This window comes from Schistocerca nitens, chromosome 10, assembly GCF_023898315.1.
Source record: "Schistocerca nitens isolate TAMUIC-IGC-003100 chromosome 10, iqSchNite1.1, whole genome shotgun sequence".
Taxonomy (NCBI): Eukaryota; Metazoa; Arthropoda; class Insecta; order Orthoptera; family Acrididae; genus Schistocerca; species Schistocerca nitens.
Window position 1 is genome coordinate 15,264,164 of NC_064623.1, and position 20,888 is coordinate 15,285,051.

The window sequence follows — 20,888 nt, forward strand, 5'->3', positions numbered from 1 at the left end:
TTATCTCACTGTGTGTGCTGCGTCGCCCCAGCCAACGTACGATGGTCACAGGCTCTCCTGCGAACTGAGGCACCGCAGGCTGCTCACATGCGCGGCTATCGAAATCACTGCGCATGGGCGCGGCCAGGGAACGCTCTTCTTATGCACAGGAGCGGGATTACAGAGTTAACACGGATCGGGACCTAACTGAGTGCCAAATGTGGTGTCACCGCCAGACACCACACTTGCTAGGTGGTAGCCTTTAAATCGGCCGCGGTCCGTTAGTATACGTCGGACCCGCGTGTCGCCACTATGAGCGATTGCAGACCGAGCGCCGCCACACGGCAGGTCTAGTCTAGAAAGACTCCCTAGCACTCGCCCCAGTTGTACAACCGACTTTGCTAGCGATGGTTCACTGACTACATACACTGTCATTTGCGGAGACGACAGTTTAGCATAGCCTTCAGCTACGTCATTTGCTACGACCTAGCAAGGCGCCATATTCAGTTACTATTCTGAACAGATAATAACGTGAATCATGTGCCGTCAAGAGCGACGTTCATCATTAATGGATTAAAGTTAAGTATGAAACTAATTACGTCCGCTTTCTGAATTCTAATTCCTTGTCATGTTCCAGACCTCACGTCAGTATAGTTCTTCCCTCCTCACGCCAGCCTGCGTGAGTTAAAACGCGTGCATTTCGGCCTCCTCTAGTAACACGGTGTTGGCTCTTCTGCCAACACAATACCAAAAGTTGTCGCACAAATAGCAAAATGAGCAAATGGAAAAAGCGATGATGCGGGAATGAAGACATATTTGATAGCAACGCGCGAGAAACTTCGTGCACGGATGGTAAATCAGACACAAGCTAATATGGAGGCCCTAGAATTAGGTAGAAAATACAAGTAAACTAAAAAGATAGCTATGCTAAGGGCGTCATTGTTAACGGATAAAACCGCACTAATAATATCTGCAGCGGGAACAACCATACTCGCTACATCGCCATAATACTAAGCGGCCCACTGGGTCATAATCAGAAGACGTTAAAGATTTATAACATACCTTGCCTCCATGATCTTATAATTACTAGAAGCCAACGAAGATACATAAAATACCTCCTAAAAGCGCGCAGCAATAAGAAAATACAAATGGTATTCTTCATGGCTAACCAAACCCTCAACACAGTAGGAGGGAAAACGTACCAAAAAAGGTGGGGGGGGGAGGGGGGGGGCGTCGTTACCATCCGTGAACAATCAACATCGTGCGCGTGCATCAACCAACTTCCACGTCATGCAACTTAATGCGAAGAATTAAGTAAGGGACCGAGACCTTAAAAGAAATTTCTGTTTATTAATTGGAGCTGATCGTTAAGGACATCGTCTTAGTCATACTGCAGGTGTTTAAAAATCTGCATCTCCTCTAAGATGTCCAGTTTTGAACCCTTAACTTCACCATGAAGCAACTCTATATTAGACGGAGGACTCGGCGCATGAGCCATTTGTATAAGGTGTGCTGCATAAGTGCGACCCCTCGTGTCATCACCGCTTCTAGTGGGGATGTGCTCTTTATATCTAGTCGTGACAGCTCGGCCTGTCTGACCTATGTAAAATTTCGGACAGTCACCGCAAGTCATCTTATACGAGGTGCATTCAAGTTCTAAGGCCTCCGATTTTTTTTTTTTCTAATTAACTACTCACCCGAAATCGATGAAACTGGCGTTACTTCTCGACGTAATCGCCCTGCAGACGTACACATTTTTCACAACGCTGACGCCATGATTCCATGGCAGCGGCGAAGGCTTCTTTAGGAGTCTGTTTTGACCACTGGAAAATCGCTGAGGCAATAGCAGCACGGCTGGTGAATGTGCGGCCACGGAAAGTGTCTTTCATTGTTGGAAAAAGCCAAAAGTCACTAGGAGCCAGGTCAGGTGAGTAGGGAGCATGAGGAATCACTTCATTGTTATCACGAAGAAACTGTTGCGTAACGTTAGCTCGATGTGCGGGTGCGTTCTCTTGGTGAAACAGCACACACGCAGCCCTTCCCGGACGATTTTGTTGCAGTGCAGGAAGGAATTTGTTCTTCAAAACATTTTCGTAGGATGCACTTGTTACCGTAGTGCCCTTTGTAACGCAATGGGTAAGGATTACACCCTCGCTGTCCCAGGATATGGACACCATCATTTTTTCAGCACTGCCGGTTACCCGAAATTTTTTAGGCGGCGGTGAATCTGTGTGCTTCCATTGAGCTCACTGGCGCTTTGTTTCTGGATTGAAAAATGGCATCCACGTATCATCCATTGTCGCAACCGACGAAAAGAAAGTCCCATTCATGCTGTCGTTGCGCGTCAACATTGCTCGGCAACATGCCACACGGGCAGCCATGTGGTCGTCCGTCAGCATTCGTGGCACCCACCTGGATGACACTTTTCGCATTTTCAGGTCGTCATGCAGGATTGTGTGCACAGAAATGCCAACTCTGGAGGCGATCTGTTCAACAGTCATTCGGCAATCCCCCAAAACAATTCTCTCCACTTTCTCGATCATGTCGTCATACCGGCTTGTGCAAGCCCGAGGTTGTTTCGGTTTGTTGTCACACGATGTTCTGCCATCATTAAACTGTCGCACCCACGAACGCACTTTCGACACATCCATAACTCCATCACCACATGTCTCCTTCAACTGTCGATGAATTTCAGTTGGTTTCACACCACGCAAATTCAGAAAACGAATGATAGCATGCTGTTCAAGTAAGGAAAACGTCGCCATTTTAAGTATTTAAAACAGTTCTCATTCTCGCTGCTGGCGGTAAAATTCCATCTGCCGTACGGTGCTGCCATCTCTGGGACGTATTGACAATGAACGCGGCCTCATTTTAAAACAATGCACATGTTTCTATCTCTTTCCAGTCTGGAGAAAAAAAATCGGAGGCCTTAGAACTTGAATGCACCTCGTACACTCCAGACTGAGACAGGTTACCATCTGCGCAAGAATTTAATCAACTCGTAACAGATCACAGATACTTACGATTGCTGACGCGCTGCAATGCTGAAAGTTCTTCCATTCGGCGAAACATCATCGATGTGGGCTTTCGGAGCCAAAAGCCCACTCGTGTACCCTTGATGACTGCACGACACTAAGCTTCATGCTTCGCCTGGGCCCGTCAACACCGCCATTGGACTGTTGAGGACTGGAACCATGTTGCCTGGTCGGACGAGTCTCGTTTCAAATTGTGTCGAGTGGATGGACGTGTACGGCTATTAAGACAACCTCTTGAATCTGTGGACCTCGCATGTCGGCAGCGCACTGTTCAAACTGGTGGAAGGTCTGTAATAGTGTGAGGCGTGTGCAGTTGGATTGATATGGGAGCCCTGATATGTCTAGCTACGACTCTGACAGGTGGCACGTACGTAAGCATCCTGTCTGCATCCATTCATGCCCATTGTGCATTCCGACGGACTTGCACAATTCCAGCAGGACAATGCGACGCCCCACACGTCCAGAATTGCTACAGGAACACTCTTCCGACTTTAACCACTTCTGCTGGCGACCAAACTCCCCAGACATGAACATTATTTAGCATATCTGGGATGCCTTGCTGTTCTTCACCCTGTCGTACTCTTACGGATTTACGGACAGCCCTGCAGGGTTCGTGGGTCAGTTCCCACCAGCACTGCTTCAGACATCAGTCGAGTCCACGCTGCGTCGTGTTGCGGCACTTCTGCGTGCTCGCGGGAACCCTTGGCTCTTCAGTGTAAATCGCCATACAGCTGTTCTCGGACATCGGCGCCTTCGTTATGCCCTAGCATGTCAAGGTAGTCCATGCCGGTTGTCACTACCATTCCAGCCCCTTACGACGGCCGTCAGGGAGAGCCACGGCGCCGGCGTTACTCGGACAACTCTACAGTTGCCGCGGCGTGATGCTGCGTGGGTGGCGCCCAGGCACTGCTTTTAGTACAGGCACACCGCGGCCGCCATTATTGTTGCAATTACTCGACATGGGGTGCGTAAGATCTGGCTGCCGCCCATCAGAATACTGTGGTTGCTATTTGCCGTACCGAGCTCCGTTGCACGTTCGAGTGAAACGATGTCCGTCACTTTGATTTCGTTGGCGCCGCTGCCCCGTTTCCATGCTACCGTGCTATCCCCACGTTTACGAGCGTTTGATGGCGGAGGCTGTCCCCGAAGTCCTTAATCGAATCCGACACGGATAAAAAATTTTCCAAATCACTGTCCCGCAAATGAATGACATCTTCACGTATCGGTATTGGCAGTTTTGAGTATTGTCAAAAAGTCCTTATTCGCTATGGGTTCGTCCCAGTAGCGAGTTTTGGCGATATACCTCTCAAAGCACTTTCGAAGACTTCCTGTCTCGGATTGTAGACCTGCGGAGAAAGAACTTCTTTCCGAAATCTCTCCTGACTACGTATCAAAATGGCTCAGAGCACTATGGGACTTAACATCAGTGGTCATCAGTCCCCTAGTACTTAGAACCACTTGAACCTAACAAAGCTAAGCACATCACACACCTCCATGCCCGAGGCACGTTTCGAACATGGGACGGTAGCGGTCGCCCGGTTCCGGACTGAAGCGCCTAGAACAGCGGCCGGCTGAGTACATATCGACCAGTCCTTTGCGAAGAAAGCCTCCTCAAATTCTTCATAAGTCGTACAAGTTGCCCATCAGGCAGCGTCACCCTGAATGTGAGGCATGATAAACTGAATTTTCTTTTTCTCGCTGCATGACCGCAGCGGCTCTGCTGTGAACGCTTTTGTAAACACAACCGGATGTGGAGGTTTCTTCTCCTGTGTGAAAACCTGAAACTGCCGGTGTTCTAAGAGGCTAATAAAACATTTGTCTTATTTGGATCTGCCCCTCTCCCATCAATACGGTTCAATAATCGCCGTATACCAGGTGTAGAAGTGTGAAACCGGAATTTGGTTGCAATAATTTCACGTCTGTTGGTTGAGACTCATAAAAAATATTTTTTTTTTTCAAAATAATCTCAATTGCTATTTACACATTTTTTCGACCTCTCCGGCAGGCTATGAAAGCCACGCCCCCCAACAAAAGCTTATTTTGAAACGAACCTCCCCGCATCTCGTGGTTGTGCGGTAGCGTTCTCGCTTCCCACCCCCGGGTTCCCGGGTTCGATTCCCGGCGGGGTCAGGGATTTTATCTGCCTCGTGATGGCTGGGTGTTGTGTGCTGTCCTTAGGTTAGTTAGGTTTAAGTAGTTCTAAGTTCTAGGGGACCGATGACCATAGATGTTAAGTCCCATAGTGCTCAGAGCCTACCTACCTGAAACGAACCAGTCAGCGAGACAGTTTCGTACATTTAGTACGAATTGAAGCGCTGTTCAGGGAGAGCGTGTCCCAGTGATGCAAACAGATGATAATCGGGTGCAGAGAAGTCTGGAGAACAAGCCGCATGCCCTGGTATTTCCCAACTGAACCCCTCGATCGCTTCCCTGACCCGTTCTGCTGTGTGTCATAGGGCGTTACCACGGAAAAATGTTACCGCGTGTTTCCTTTTTCCATGTTCCGGTCGTTTTTCACGTAATGCTCGACTTAAATAGATCATTTGCTGTTGGTAGCGATGAGTGTTAACCGTTTCATCAGGTTTTAGCAGCTCATAATAGATGACACTCTTCTGATCCCACTAAACACAGAGCATTGTCTTCTTTCCAAAGCGATTTCATCTTACTGTGGACGTTGATGGTTTGCCTGGATTCACCCTTGATTTATGACGCTTAGGGTCCTCAAAATATATCCATTTTTCATCAACTATTCGATGAAAAAATGACTTTCTTTTTGTATGTGGCGAGCAGCATTTCACATGTGGTCTTTTGATTTGCCTGTTGTCTTTCATTCATTTCGTGCGGAACCCATTTGCCCACTACCTACACCTTTCCCAAAGCTTTCAACCGAACAGAAAAGGCTTTCTGCGTCAGAAACAATTGCTTCACGAGTTCCTGTCAACGTTGGGTATCATCTTTATCCAATAACGCCTGCAATTCGTTGTCTTCGAACCTTTTCGGTGGTTTCGCGCTCTCGTCGTTTCTCACGTCAAAATCGCCACTTTTGGATTTTTTTGAACCGCTCTAAACTCTGTGTTTTCCCAAGAGCTTGTTCGCGGAAAGCTTCGACGAGCATTCGATGCGATTCTGCAGCAGTTTTCTCCAAATGATAACAGAAAACCAATGCTGTCCGCAAGTCGTAGTTCGTAGGCACAAAAGTCGACGTGTTAACGAGTCTGAAACAGATACCGATGTATGGAGCATGGGTTACTGTGTGCTGACATTCCCCGTCAGCCGTTACAGGAAGCAGGTGGCGCTGCAGACGCGGCCTCGCGGGCGCTACACTGACGGCTGGCACCGTCTGTAGGGAAGTTCCGGTTTCACACTTCTACACCGGATACCTTTTTAATTTGTCACAAGTCGCTTCGGACGTTTTCGCCCGCTGCACCCGATACAAGTGAGCCCTCTGCAGCTATAGATTGCGCGGCAACTCGTAATTCAGTACCGACTTTTGCCTTGGTTAGGGCTTCCTTTTCTCGTAATCAGCGATTGAACTCATCTATCAATTTTGTACCCTGTGCTGCGAGTCCCTCATTAATTTTACATTTCTGGCTAGCGGTTAATTCACCCAGGCTCCCTTCCTCTCCACTCCCACCCAGTTGCCGCGCCTTTACCGTTGTGTCCCTCCCTCTCTCCATCTCCACACCCTCCATCTCCTTTCCCAACACAACTTCCACCGTCTACCCCTCCCGGATGATGAGCTTCGCCCTGACATCTACCCTTCCTACCAACTCTAACCCCCTCTTCCTGCCTCCTCCTCAGGGCTCCCTCTCCTCCCCCTCCCTCCTTCTGAGCGGCTTTCCCCTCCTACTCCCCCTCCATCTCTTGTGCCTCCTTTCAGTGTCTCTGCGCTCCCTCCTGCCCTGTCTTCCCTTTTCTTCTCCCGCCCCACGTGTCTCTTGCCTCTTCGTGAACCCACAGTTGCCCCTCCTCTCTTCATCCCGCCGCTTCCCTAGCTGCACCATGCTCTCCCCTCCTTTTCCATCCTCTCTGACCTTTCCCTCGGCAGGTCCCCCCTGGTAGTTTTATTCTTCGTCGTGTGTGCAGCAAGTGGGTTTTAAGTGTGTTGTTTCGGAGTGTTTTTAATACTGTGGCCAACTTTTAACCTGTGCATGAGTATCCAGTGTCTTCTCTGTGTTTTAAGAATCGCCAACTGTGTTTTTTAACTTTCTAGTGACTTTTTTAACTGTCCCCCATGAACGTCTACATGTCCATGTCTTTTTATCTCCATTTTCTCCCCTTACTCTGTTTTATGTTCCCCTTTTTATCTCCTTATGTATGTATTATTTTATTCTTGTTTTAGTTGTCGTATCACTCGGCTGAAGAGCGGTGGATTGTGCTGCTGACAGCCCTCCCCTGCCCATATGGGGCAGGGGAATGAAATCACAATAAAGAAAAAAAAACATAATTCACCCAGGTGTTGTGCAAGTTGAGCGACATTTCCCTGCAGTGTATTGTGCGCAGTTTATAGCGCGCATGGATTGTCCGATGACATTTTTACCGTTTCGAGTGTTCTCTGATATGCCTCTTTTGATGTCGTCATTTCGGTACGGATTGCATCAAAACTTTCATTTAATCTTATCTGTTTGTTCTTGGGCAATACGTTCAAGAGCTGATAGCTGCTGAGACACTTTATCAGAGTTAAGCGTTCTTGTGGAATGTGGTTAAAATTAACACACAGGAGTCGTATTTACTTCTTGTTTGTTTCAGTGTTTTGCATCACTTCGGTTCCTAGAGTTCGGGAACCTGTACAGAAAACTGGAATAGAGATCAACATAAACATCATTTCCGCTCTTTTTATTGCTCAGAAAACCACATGTTGCATGTTGTACCACGATACAGCGAGACCTTCAGAGGTGGTGGTCCAGATTGCTGTACACACCGGTACATCTAATAACCAGTACCACCTCCTCTTGCATTGATGCATGCCTGTATTCGTCGTCGCATACTATCCACAAGTTCGTCAAGGCACTTATGGCCCAGATTGTCCCACTCGTCAACGGTGATTCGGCGAAGATCCCTCAAAGTGGTTGGTGGGTCACGTCTTCTGTAAACAGCCCTTTTCAATCTATCCCAGGCATGTTAGATAGGGTTCATGTCTGGAGAACATGCAGGCCAATCTAGTCGAGCGATGTCGTTTTCCTTTAGGAAGTCATTCAAAAGATGTGCACGATGGGAGCGCGAATTGTCGTCCATGAAGACGAATGCCACGCCAATATGCTACCGACATGGTTGCTCTAGCGGTCGGAGGATGGCATTCACGTACCGTACAGCCGTTACGGCGCCTTCCGTGACCACCAGCGGCGTACGTCGGCCCCACATGATGCCACCCCGAAACAGCAGGGAACCTCCACCTTGCTGCACTCGCAGGAGTGGGTCTAAGGCGTTCAGCCTGACCGGGTTGCCTCCAAACACGTCTCCGGTGATTGTCTGGTTGAAGGCATATGCGACAGTCGTCGGTGAAGAGAACGTGATGGCAATCCTGAGCGGTCCATTCGGTACGTTGTTGGGCCCGTCTGTACCGCGCTGCATGGTGTCGTGGTTGCAAAGATGGACCTCGCCGTGGACGTCGGAAGTGAAGTTGCGCATCATACAGACTATTGCGTACAGTTTAAGTCGTAACACGACGTCCTCTGGCTACACGAAAAGCATTATTCAACATGCTGGCGTTGCTGTCAAGTGTTCCTCCGAGCCATAATCCGTAGATAGCGGTCATCCACTGTAGTAGTAGCCCTTGGGCGACCTGAGCGAGGCATGTCATCGACAGTTCCTGTCCCTCTGTATCTCCTCCATGTCCGAACAACATCGCTTTGGGGCGCTCCGAGACGCCTGGACGCTTCCCTTGTTGAGAGCCCTTCCTGGCACACTGCGGGCGCGATCGAACGGTGGTATTGACCGTCCAGGCATGTTTGAAGTACAGAAAACATTCTGTTAAAAATAGTGCTGAGGTAATAAACAAGTGAAAATCGATAGAGATCACTTCTTCCTCTCGTTTGGTTTCTTTTGACGTCGTGAGTTTATACACTATATTCCAGTGAATATCACTCTTAAGCTTATTGAAGATAACATTCGACAACATAGAACTCTAAGTGAACTACAGTTATCGGATTGTACTAGATTATAATTACTTTCAGTTTAATGGCAAAATGTATGAGCAACCATTCGGCTTAGCCATGGGTTGCCCGTTAGCTGGTATCTTAGCTGACATCTTTGTGAATACGTTAGAAGAAAATTTCTTCAAAAACAATGCTGCGTTGCGTAATATGATTCCTTTCTATGCTCGTTATGTTGATGATATACTCATAATATTTCAAGGGAGTGACCAAGATCTACAACAACTGTTTCTTGTTTTCAACAGTTTTCACGAGAAAATGAAATTCACAAAAGAGATACAAAACAATGAGAGAGAACTCCCTTTCCTTGACTTGAAACTTATCTGGTAACACTATTAGCTTCGACATTTTTCGTAAAGAAACTTTTTCTGATAATATTATTCCAGTAGATTCTTGTCATCCTCAAACTCACAAAATCGTCTTCTTTCATTCTGCAGTTCATCGTGCTGTGAGCACACCTTTAGAACAGAATTGTTTAGAAAAAGAAATATCTCTATCAAAAGCAATGGCTACTAACAATGGATACGACCCTAAATTAATTGACCAAATTGTTAAGAAAAAACAGCTGTAAAATGTTCAACTTTAGGGCGGAAAAGATTGAGGTAATAACTTTATTTCTATTCCATTTTTGGGGAACGTTTCATATAAGATAAGAAGACTTTTACAGAAACAATACGGTTACAGAGTTGCCTTTTCCGTAAATAATAGCCTGAAACAAAGAGTAATTCACACTATTTGAGCACGGGAAGAACTCGGCACTAAGTCCGGTGTATACAAAATTACTTGTAACGACTGCCCAAACTATTACATTGGACAGACAGGTAGACGCATTAAAGTAAGGTATAAAGAACACATGTAAGGTAAAAATGGGGAAAACGTACATAATTCCACGTTTGCCCAACATCTATGGCTCTTACAGCATACGCCACGTGAACTGGACGACGTAGAGTTGCTTCATGAAGCGAATAAGGGTTACAAACTGGACTTGCTCGAAGAATTAGAGATTTTCAAGCATCTGTCTCTAAAAGATGGGTTTGTTCTTAATGAACAGGTGCAGCTTAGAAACAAAAATTTTTTAGACTTTCAAACCCCTCCTTGCCTTAATGTAATATAGCTTGGCTGACTAGAAGTTAGTTTTCTTCCTTGTTGATGACGGTGAAATGCGCTTTTCCTGTCTTGTTGGGATTTTACAGATTTTTGATGTTTGCTGTTTGTGATTTTCGATGTGTATGTGTGGTTAATTGACTAGTATGTTTTTATTCACAACGACAGATGGTTTCGGTTTATTATAACATTTTGGTTGTTTTCGCTAGTATGTATTTCACCGCTTACGTTACGCGAGATTCTCGCGCATTACACTAGTTAGATGTGTTCCATAGTGCAAGCTTCATCTGTTTGACACTAGGTCACAGGTAAATTGGTTCCATATTTTGTATTTTACATAAATGTTTTCAAATGGTCTGACATGTTTTATTTATTATGACAGAAAGTTTGAATCAACACAACTTTTAATTATTTTTGATGCGCTGATGTAGGTATTCATGGATTTTAATATGGGCGAGTGTCTGGCACATACCACAAGTGCCCTCTCTCGGCGAAACCGTCTGCCCTAGTGCTTTCACACTCTGTCTCGATAGTTCATAGGCGAAGTACTGGTGCTAAACTGTTCGCATTGACCCTGTGCCCATAGTCATGTTGTACAAATGGAGAAGATGTCTTAATTATTGACGACGCCTTTGGCACAATTGATTTATTAATCTCCATTGCATGATATAATTTTAGTAAGTAACTAAAAGATTTTGTGCCTGTATTACTCTGGTAATTTCACTGTTTCTTAAGCTTTTGTGTTTCTCACTTTCGATTCTAAGGCTTTTCTAATGAAACTGTCTTCCTGTTCAGGACTTTTTACTTCTGATGAAGGTATATTTATATGTACCGAAACCTTGGTCAAGAATTTTAATAAAAATTTTATCCTGCAACTGTTTTGGCTGTCATCCTTTATCGTGAAGAATTTCAACAGTCGCTGTTGCAGCCATGTTTAAAATCTTGTCCATAGGTTATTTAGGTTTAAGTAGTTCTAAGTTCTAGGGGACTGATGACCTTAGAAGTTAAGTCCCATAGTGATCAGAGCCACTGATCAGCTGTCGGACCCCCTCCACCTAATAGGCGCTGCTCATGCATGGTTGTTTACATCTTTGGGCGGGTTTATTGACATCTCTGAACAATCAAAGGGACTGTGTCTGTGATACAATAGCCACAGTCAACGTCTATCTTCAGGATTTCTGGGAACCGGGGTATTGCAAAATTTTTTTTTGATGTGTGTATTTGCCAAATTATTGAGCAACGCACTAAATGAATCGTGAGCGGCGCTCGCCTCCAAAAATTCTTCTGTTAATTCAGGCTGAGTATTTTTTTCGTGTTGTACGTTATTTAAATCTGCTCCAGGCACTGTCGCACCGACCGAATCATCGCCATCGACAGCTGAATTTTATCCAACATTATCTGGGTTATGAACGTGTCTAGCTTTCCCGATTCTGACGTACTACAGAACCGCAGATTTTTCCAACGCACGTCGCCACACTGCGTATACGAAGCGTTTGAAACAACAGCACGAAGAAAAACTAATTTAAGACACAGCAACGAGACGGATGCTTGTAACTGAAACATAACACAGGCAACCTCCATCCATCTTGTTCGCATAAAGCTTAATAGCTACGAATTCCACTGTTACAATAATGAATCTTACAAATACTAATTATCTTAATTCAAAAATCTGAAATAATTGCAAAGGCAGATTTGAACCATTGGCTGCTTATGGCAGTGTCTGAAAGTCGTGGCAACGCAAAAATGGAAGTGTAGATCAATGGTGCCCTTACACGATTTTGATGTATTACGCCTTCATAATTTATACAATAATGTTGTTTGCTTTGCTGATGACAAAAAGATATTATAACTTGGACAGCTTCTTCGTCTTATAATTTTTCGTCGCAGTTTGGATGTACATCAATGGCTTCCATCAGGTAGTTACACTTAACAGAAAGGAACATTGCACAAAGACATTAATGGAATTTTTCATTTACAGCGCCCCACGTTGGGCGCGATTGAAATTTTTCTATCTAGAATTTGTAGTACTAGAGAAATTTCTGCGATGTAAGTATTATGAAAACTTTTCCCAGTTCGTAAAGGCAAATAAAAATGCTGATTACTATGCAGTTCTGTGAGGTGCGAGGGAAACGTTCAAAGACGGAAAACCTGATCAAAATGGTTCAAATGGCTGTGAGCACTATGGGACTTAACATCTGAGGTCATCAGTCCACTAGACCTAGAACTACTTAAACCTAACTAACCTAAGGATATCACAGACACCCATGCCCGAGGCAGGATTCGAACCAGCGACCGTAGCGGCAGCGCGGTTCCGGGCCGAAGTGCCTAGAACCGCTCGACCACATAGGCCGGCGAAACGTGATCAAAAAATGTAGATCAATGAAGTTAATGATTACTCTCACAAGACATAGATTACATGTTCACGTAATTATTAGGTTACTGCCTATTAATATCGCGAGACACGATGCTAATCAAGCCACCGAAGCGACTGCTGATATCATTGTCCGAAGGTAACCTACCGGGCAACCCGACGTATTCCACTTAACATTTCCAAAAACGTGTTATATTGTATCTGAAGTTGCGGTACGTAGAAACTTGTGTGCCTACTCTGCAAGAGCCAGAAAAAAAGACGCCACACAACTGCGACGATAATTTAATTACAATATCATTTGTTTTACAGCAAAAGGTGTACAGAGTTCGTGTCCGTTTGTTCTCTTTAGAAAAAATCCCTGTCCAAACGTTTTTATTATGATTTTGATTGCAAAATGTATTTTATGTAGAAAAAAACAAACACAAAATTTCACCACATGTCACAGTATTATTATGTTTCAGTTGTTAGGTTTTGATATCACGCTTTAGATGGTTGTGGGCGCATATTGTATTCAATGGCTAGCGTATATAACGCTATAATACCCTACGTCCAATTTATGTTTGTGCTGGTTTAGGTGGGCTATTTATGGCGGTGTTGTCTGCTTCTTACGTTTCCGTGGCGTCCAGGTCTGTTTCACGTAAAGGTACAGTGAGTTTTTCTTTCGATAAGTCGTCCCTTGACCCTAGAAATCCACGACTGGTTGGTTGGTAGATTGTGGTGTGTCTACTGTAAGACCTTCGGTACACACACCATCAGATTATTTGACTTGTCGCTCTAACGAAGTAGGCGAGTGTCAGCAATATGTCTCGTGGTCTTATCGTGGCGTGTATATCTTCTGCCGTTAGGTCAGACGATAGAAATGCCACTTGCACGCTTAGAGTAGCAGATTGACGGTGACCAACATTAAACAGAACTTGATTAATTTTCACACACATTTATTAAAATAATAAAAGGCATAGACATTACGTAACTTGATTCTGCATGCTGTTTACAACTGACAATCTGAAGTACCTTTGGTCTTGGTTCGTTAATCTTATTCTCACATACCTCTGATACTTGACAAAGTGTCTATACATTTATCTTCACGGTTAGGTACAGGAATATGATAATCTTATTAGGCGCAGACTGAAACTTGACTATATACTGGTACAGACAAATGCAGACTTGTACAGACTGGTGCAGACAAAAGCAGACTGATACAGACTAATGCAGACTGACTAATCGGAGGTCTGTACACTCGTTATCTACATCTACATCTACATGACTGCTCTACAATTCACAGTTAAGTGCTTGGCAGAGGGTTTATCGAACCACAATCATACTATCTCTCAACCATTCCACTCCCGAACAGCGCGCGGGAAAAACGAACACCTAAACCTTTCTGTTCGAGCTCTGATTTCTCTTATTTTATTTTGATGATCATTCCTACCTATGTAGGTTGGGCTCAACAAAATATTTTCGCATTCGGAAGAGAAAGTTGGTGACTGAAATTTCGTAAATAGATCTCGCCGCGACGAAAAACGTCTTTGCTTTAATGACTTCCATCCCAACTCGCGTATCATATCTGCCACACTCTCTCCCCTATTATGTGATAATACAAAACGAGCTGCCCTTTTTTGCACCCTTTAGATGTCCTCCGTCAATCCCACCTGGTAGGGATCCCACACCGCGCAGCAGTATTCTAACAGAGGACGAACAGGTGTGGTGTAAGCTGTCTCTTTAGTGGACTTGTTGCATCTTCTAAGTGTCCTGCCAATGAAACGCAACCTTTGGCTCGCCTTCCCCACAATATTATCTATGTGGTCTTTCGAACAGAAGTTGTTCGTAATTTTAACACCCAGGTACTTAGTTGAATTGACAGCCTTGAGAATTGTACTATTTATCGAGTAATCGAATTCCAACGGATTTCTTTTAGAACGCATGTGGATCACCTCACACTTTTCGTTATTTACCACCTGCCACACCATACAGCAATCTTTTCTAAATCGCTTTGCAACTGATACTGGTCTTCGGATGACCTTACTAGACAGTAAATCACAGCATTATCTGCGAACAACCTAAGAGAACCGTTCAGATTGTCACCCAGGTCATCTATATACACTCCTGGAAATGGAAAAAAAAACACATTGACACCGGTGTGTCAGACCCACCATACTTGCTCCGGACACTGCGAGAGGGCCGTACAAGCAATGATCACACGCACGGCACAGCGGACACACCAGGAACCGCGGTGTTGGCCGTCGAATGGCACTAGCTGCGCAGCATTTGTGCACCGCCGCCGTCAGTGTCAGCCAGTTTGCCGTGGCATACGGAGCTCCATCGCAGTCTTTAACACTGGTAGCATGCCGCGACAGCGTGGACGTGAACCGTATGTGCAGTTGACGGACTTTGAGCGAGGGCGTATAGTGGGCATGCGGGAGGCCGGGTGGACGTACCGCCGAATTGCTCAACACGTGGGGCGTGAGGTCTCCACAGTACATCGATGTTGTCGCCAGTGGTCGGCGGAAGGTGCACGTGCCCGTCGACCTGGGACCGGACCGCAGCGACGCACGGATGCACGCCAAGACCGTAGGATCCTACGCAGTGCCGTAGGGGACCGCACCGCCACTTCCCAGCAAATTAGGGACACTGTTTCTCCTGGGGTATCGGCGAGGACCATTCGCAACCGTCTCCATGAAGCTGGGCTACGGTCCCGCACACCGTTAGGCCGTCTTCCGCTCACGCCCCAACATCGTGCAGCCCGCCTCCAGTGGTGTCGCGACAGGCGTGAATGGAGGGACGAATGGAGACGTGTCGTCTTCAGCGATGAGAGTCGCTTCTGCCTTGGTGCCAATGACGGTCGTATGCGTGTTTGGCGCCGTGCAGGTGAGCGCCACAATCAGGACTGCATAGGACCGAGGCACACAGGGCCAACACCCGGCATCATGGTGTGGGGAGCGATCTCCTACACTGGCCGTACACCACTGGTGATCGTCGAGGGGACACTGAATGGTGCACGGTACATCCAAACCGTCATCGAACCCATCGTTCTACCATTCCTAGACCGGCAAGGGAACTTGCTGTTCCAACAGGACAATGCACGTCCGCATGTATCCCGTGCCACCCAACGTGCTCTAGAAGGTGTAAGTCAACTACCCTGGCCAGCAAGATCTCCGGATCTGTCCCCCATTGAGCATGTTTGGGACTGGATGAAGCGTCGTCTCACGCGGTCTGCACGTCCAGCACGAACGCTGGTCCAACTGAGGCGCCAGGTGGAAATGGCATGGCAAGCCGTTCCACAGGACTACATCCAGCATCTCTATGATCGTCTCCATGGGAGAATAGCAGCCTGCATTGCTGCGAAAGGTGGATATACACTGTACTAGTGCCGACATTGTGCATGCTCTGTTGCCTGTGTCTATGTGCCTGTGGATCTGTCAGTGTGATCATGTGATGTATCTGACCCCAGGAATGTGTCAATAAAGTTTCCCCTTCCTGGGACAATGAATTCACGGTGTTCTTATTTCAATTTCCAGGAGTGTAGATCTGGAACAGCAGAGGTCCCAGGATGCTGCCCTGGGGAACACCTGATTTCACTTCAGTTTTACTCGATGATTTGCCGTCTATTACTACGAACTGCGACCTTCCTGACAGGAATCATGAACCAAGTCGCACGACTGAGACGATACCCCATAGGCCCGCAGCTTGATTAGAAGTCGCTTGTGAGGACCGGTGTCAAAAGCTTTCCGGGAATCTAGAAATACGGAATCAACTTGAGATCCCCTGTCGATAGCGGCCATTACTTCGTGCGAATAAAGAGCTAGCTGCGTTGCACAAGATCGATGTTTTCTGAAACCGAGCTGATTGCCTATCCCTTCGAGGTGATTCATAATGTTTGAATACAGTATATGCTCCAAAACGCTACTGCGAACCGACGTCAATGATATAGGTCTGTAGTTCGATGGATTACTCCTATTACCCTTCTTAAACACTGGTCTGACCTGCACAGTTATCCAATCTGTAGGTACAGATCTATCGGTGAGCGAGTGGTTGTATATGATTGTTAAGTAGGGAGCGCGATCATGTATCACTGGGCGAGTGTGATCCGCAAGGAGAAAAGGTTCTACGTTAGCAGCAATCTCATTGGCTGCGTTAGATATTAATACGCAGATCGGCGGAAGCAGAATTTGGTCTGTCTCTAAGGCAGCGCCATCTCGTAGTGCGGAGACAGACGAGCGCTGCGCCTGCGCTGTTGAGCTTAGCGGGGCGCGCTCTAGTGGGAAAGTTGTGTACGCACTGACTACGCTGAACTATGTACACAACATAGATACCTTTGGCTTGACTTCGGATCACGTATACACAGCGTATTTTGACACCGAACCTTATATTTTCTTTGTCAAATTTGTTAATCCATTACAAGTAGAAGAATTACTGCTTAAACATCGTTCCTTTCCGTCGCGGAGATGACTCCGTTACTGCTGTAGTGCTCCTTGTGAACGCTGGTGCTCACAAGGGAACCTCCCCATCGCACTCCCCTCAGATTTAGTTATAAGTTGGCACAGTGGAAAGGCCTTGAAAAACTGAACACAGGTCAATCGAGAAAACAGGAAGAAGTTGTGTGGAACTATGAAAAAATAAGCAAAATATACAACCTGAGTAGACCATGCGCAAGATAGGCAACAACATGGAAAGAGCAAGAGCAGGAGTGCCGTGGTCCCGTCGTTAGCGTGAGCAGCTGCGGATCGAGAGGTCCTTCGTTCAAGCCTTCCCTCAGTTAAAAAGTATAAGTTTTTATTTTCAGTTTATGTGACAAACGCTTGTGTTTCCATCACTTTTTTGGGAGTGATTATCACACCCACAAGAAAACCTAAATCGGGCAAGGTAGAAGAATTCTTTTACCCATTCGCCAAGTGTACAAGTTAGGTGGGTCGACAACATATTCCTGTCATGTGACGCACATGCCATAACCAGTGTCATGTAGAATATATCAGACGTGTTTTCCTGTGGAGGAATCGGTTGACCTATGACCTTGCGATCAAATGTTTTCGGTTCCCATTGGAGAGGCACGTCATTTCGTCGACTAATGGCACGGTTTTGCGGTGAGGTCGCGAAACACAAGACACTAAACTTATTACAGTGAACAGAGACGTCAATGAACGATCGGACAGGTCATAACTTTGCGAAAATGAAGAAAGAAAACTTTTCAGCCGAGAGAAGATTTGAACCAAGGACCTCTGTTCCCGCAGCTGCTCACGCTAACCACGGGACCACGGCGCTCCTGAGCCCAAACTATCCTTGATGTTGCTTATCTGGTACATGGACTACTCAGTTTGTATATTTTGCTTATTTTTTCATAGTTCCACACAACTTCTTCCTGTTTTCTCGATTGATCTGTGCTTAGTTTTTCAAGGCCTATCCACTGTGCCAACTTATAACTAAATGTGAGGGGGGGTGCGATGGGGAGGTTCCCTTGTGAGTAGACGAATGATCATCGTGTTCCTTCTGATGAAATATGACTGCTTACTGCCTTCTTTTTACACTTGCAACACCCTTTCACGTAAGTGGTTGCCTAAATATGTTCCATCTGAATAGAGTGGGACGTCGTAGAATGACGACGAAACCATCAGCACTAAGAGAAAATTGTAAACATTGGCTTACCTGCTATGCAGCGGGGAAGTGGTTCAGCAGTCATTGCAGAGATATCCTGCGACAGGGCGCTGACGTCAGCTGTGTGCGGCACATGAGAATATGCGCCGGACCGGGTCTCGAACCCGGGTTTGCTGCTTCTCAACAACTTTGGCTGTCCGCCCTCGCCTCCAGCACCGGCACAGACTCCCACAAGCCTCGTTGCCCCAGCCTCTCTGCTCGCAGAATTCGTATCTTCCGCAGCCGGAGACCAACATTATATCACCTATTTGGCCCTTGAGGGCGTCTGTACATCGCTGATGGTTACGATGCGTGCACGTCTGAAGGACACTGAATTCTGAAGATGCAGACACTGTATAAACACACACGCTGTCATCGATGAACTTACTAGTTAATTTAGTACTGTGCAACATTCATTAAATGCTTGTACAGCTTCGTATCTCCATCGACCAGATGTTTTTATGACGATAATCGAAAAAATGAGAAAGATCTTCGTCAAATGCTTTTTATTCAAGTCTTTGATCACAAGGTCGTCAAAAGAATTGATATTGTGATCAAAGACTGGAATACAGAAACATTTCACAGTATTGGAACACAGTTCATATACATGACTATGTCGCAGCTGGTGAAAAATCTTTGTGTTATAAATTGCTGCCAAAGACGTGTCGTGGAGACTTGGTGTTTCCGGTGTTATTGTTTCATTATTCCTCACTTGTGTGCGAGTGTGTGTGTGTTCGTCTCAATCCTTCCGCCTTTCTATATCTCATCTTTCACTTTCCCAGTAGTATTCCAATGCGAGTAGTATTCCATTACATAGTTGTGTGGGTTCATTTAGAATTACTGCTCCTTTTACCTTCACTTCTTTTATGTAGAAAGTTTCTTCTCAGCGGTACTTCGTCGGAATCGGTTGAGGCCGCATTTGAGCATTGATAAACAGCTTTCTATTTGGGCTGGGTAGTCGTCGTAAGCAGTTACGTCGGCAGAAAGTGTCGAATGTGAGCTGTGCTTTAGTGGATCCTGAGTCTTAGGAATACCTTGGCTCACGATGTCTGACTTAAAAGGCACTGAGGGAAATGTGTCGCATGCCAGATGGTAAATGTCTGATCGGCTGAATTTGTGACAGGTGCGTCGTGTTCGCTGCGTGGGTGTGTTGGACCTTCCATCGAGCTACGGACCCCCTTGAAGATGTCTCCCGCTGTCGGAGACGAAACGTTGGGAATCGACACGGAATTCATCAACCGACCACGGCATAACAGCCCGGGTAATTATAATGGACATGCCCTGTTACCTGTGCTGCGGTAGCTGTACGCTCTGCCACTGCTGGCCTCACAATACCACGCTCCTGGCGGGCGTGACGACCAGAACCTCGTGTATGGGTTTGAGGATGTTCACGTGACCACTGTCAACAGCGTCATTGCACTACTGACGCTTCACTTCCAAGTTGTGTAGGAATTCTCAGCACCCACCTTCCCAACACTCGGAAGGCAACAGTTGGGTTGGGTTGGGTTGTTTGGGGAAGGAGACCAGACAGCGAGGTCATCGGTCTCGTCGGATTAGGGAAGGACGGGGAAGGAAGTCGGCCGTGCCCTATGAAGGGAACCATCCCGGCATTTGCCTGGAGCGATTTAGGGAAATCACGGAAAACCTAAATCAGGATGGTCGGAGGCGAAGGCAACAGTGTGACCCGTTGTAAGTAGGGTGTATGAAAGTCACTGACTGTGCTGTGTCTAGTCTGTGAGCGGTTGGTATTGTCGGAATATTCGCTATTGTAGTGTTGGCCGGTTGGATGTGAGCAGCGCGTAGCGTTGCGCAGTTGGAGGTGAGGCGCCACCAGCGGGGGATGGGGGAGAGAGATGGCAGAGTTTTGAGAGCGGTCGATCTGGACGTATGTCCGTCAGAGAAAGGAAATTTGGATGTCATGAATTGATATATATACAGGGTGTTACAAAAAGGTACGGCCAAACTTTCAGGAAACATTCCTCACACAAAAAGAAAGAAAATATGTTATGTGGACATGTGTCTGGAAACGCTTACTTTCCATCTTAGAGCTCATTTTATTACTTCTCTTCAAATCACATTAATCATGGAATGGAAACGCACAGCAACAGAACGTACCAGCATGACTTCATACACTTTGTTACAGGAAATGTTCAAAATGTCCTCCGTTAGCGAGGATACATGCATCCACCCTCCGTCGCATAGAATCCCTGATGCGCTGATGCAGCCCTGGAGAATGGCGTATTGTATCACAGCCGTCCACAATACGAGCACGAAGAGTCACTACATTTGGTACCGGGGTTGCGTAGACAAGAGCTTTCATATGCCCCCATAAATGATAGTCAAGAGGGTTGAGGTCAGGAGGGCGAGGAGGCCGTGGAATTGGTCCGCCTCTACCAATCCATCGGTCACCGAATCTGTTGTTGAGAAGCGTACGAACACTTCGACTGAAATGCGCAGGAGCTCCATCGTGCATGAACCACATGTTGTGTCGTACTTGTAAAGGCACACGTTCTAGCAGCACAGGTAGAGTATCCCGTATGAAATCATGATAACGTGCTCCATTGAGCGTAGTTGGAAGAACATGGGGCCCAATCGAGACATCACCAGCAATGCCTGCCCATA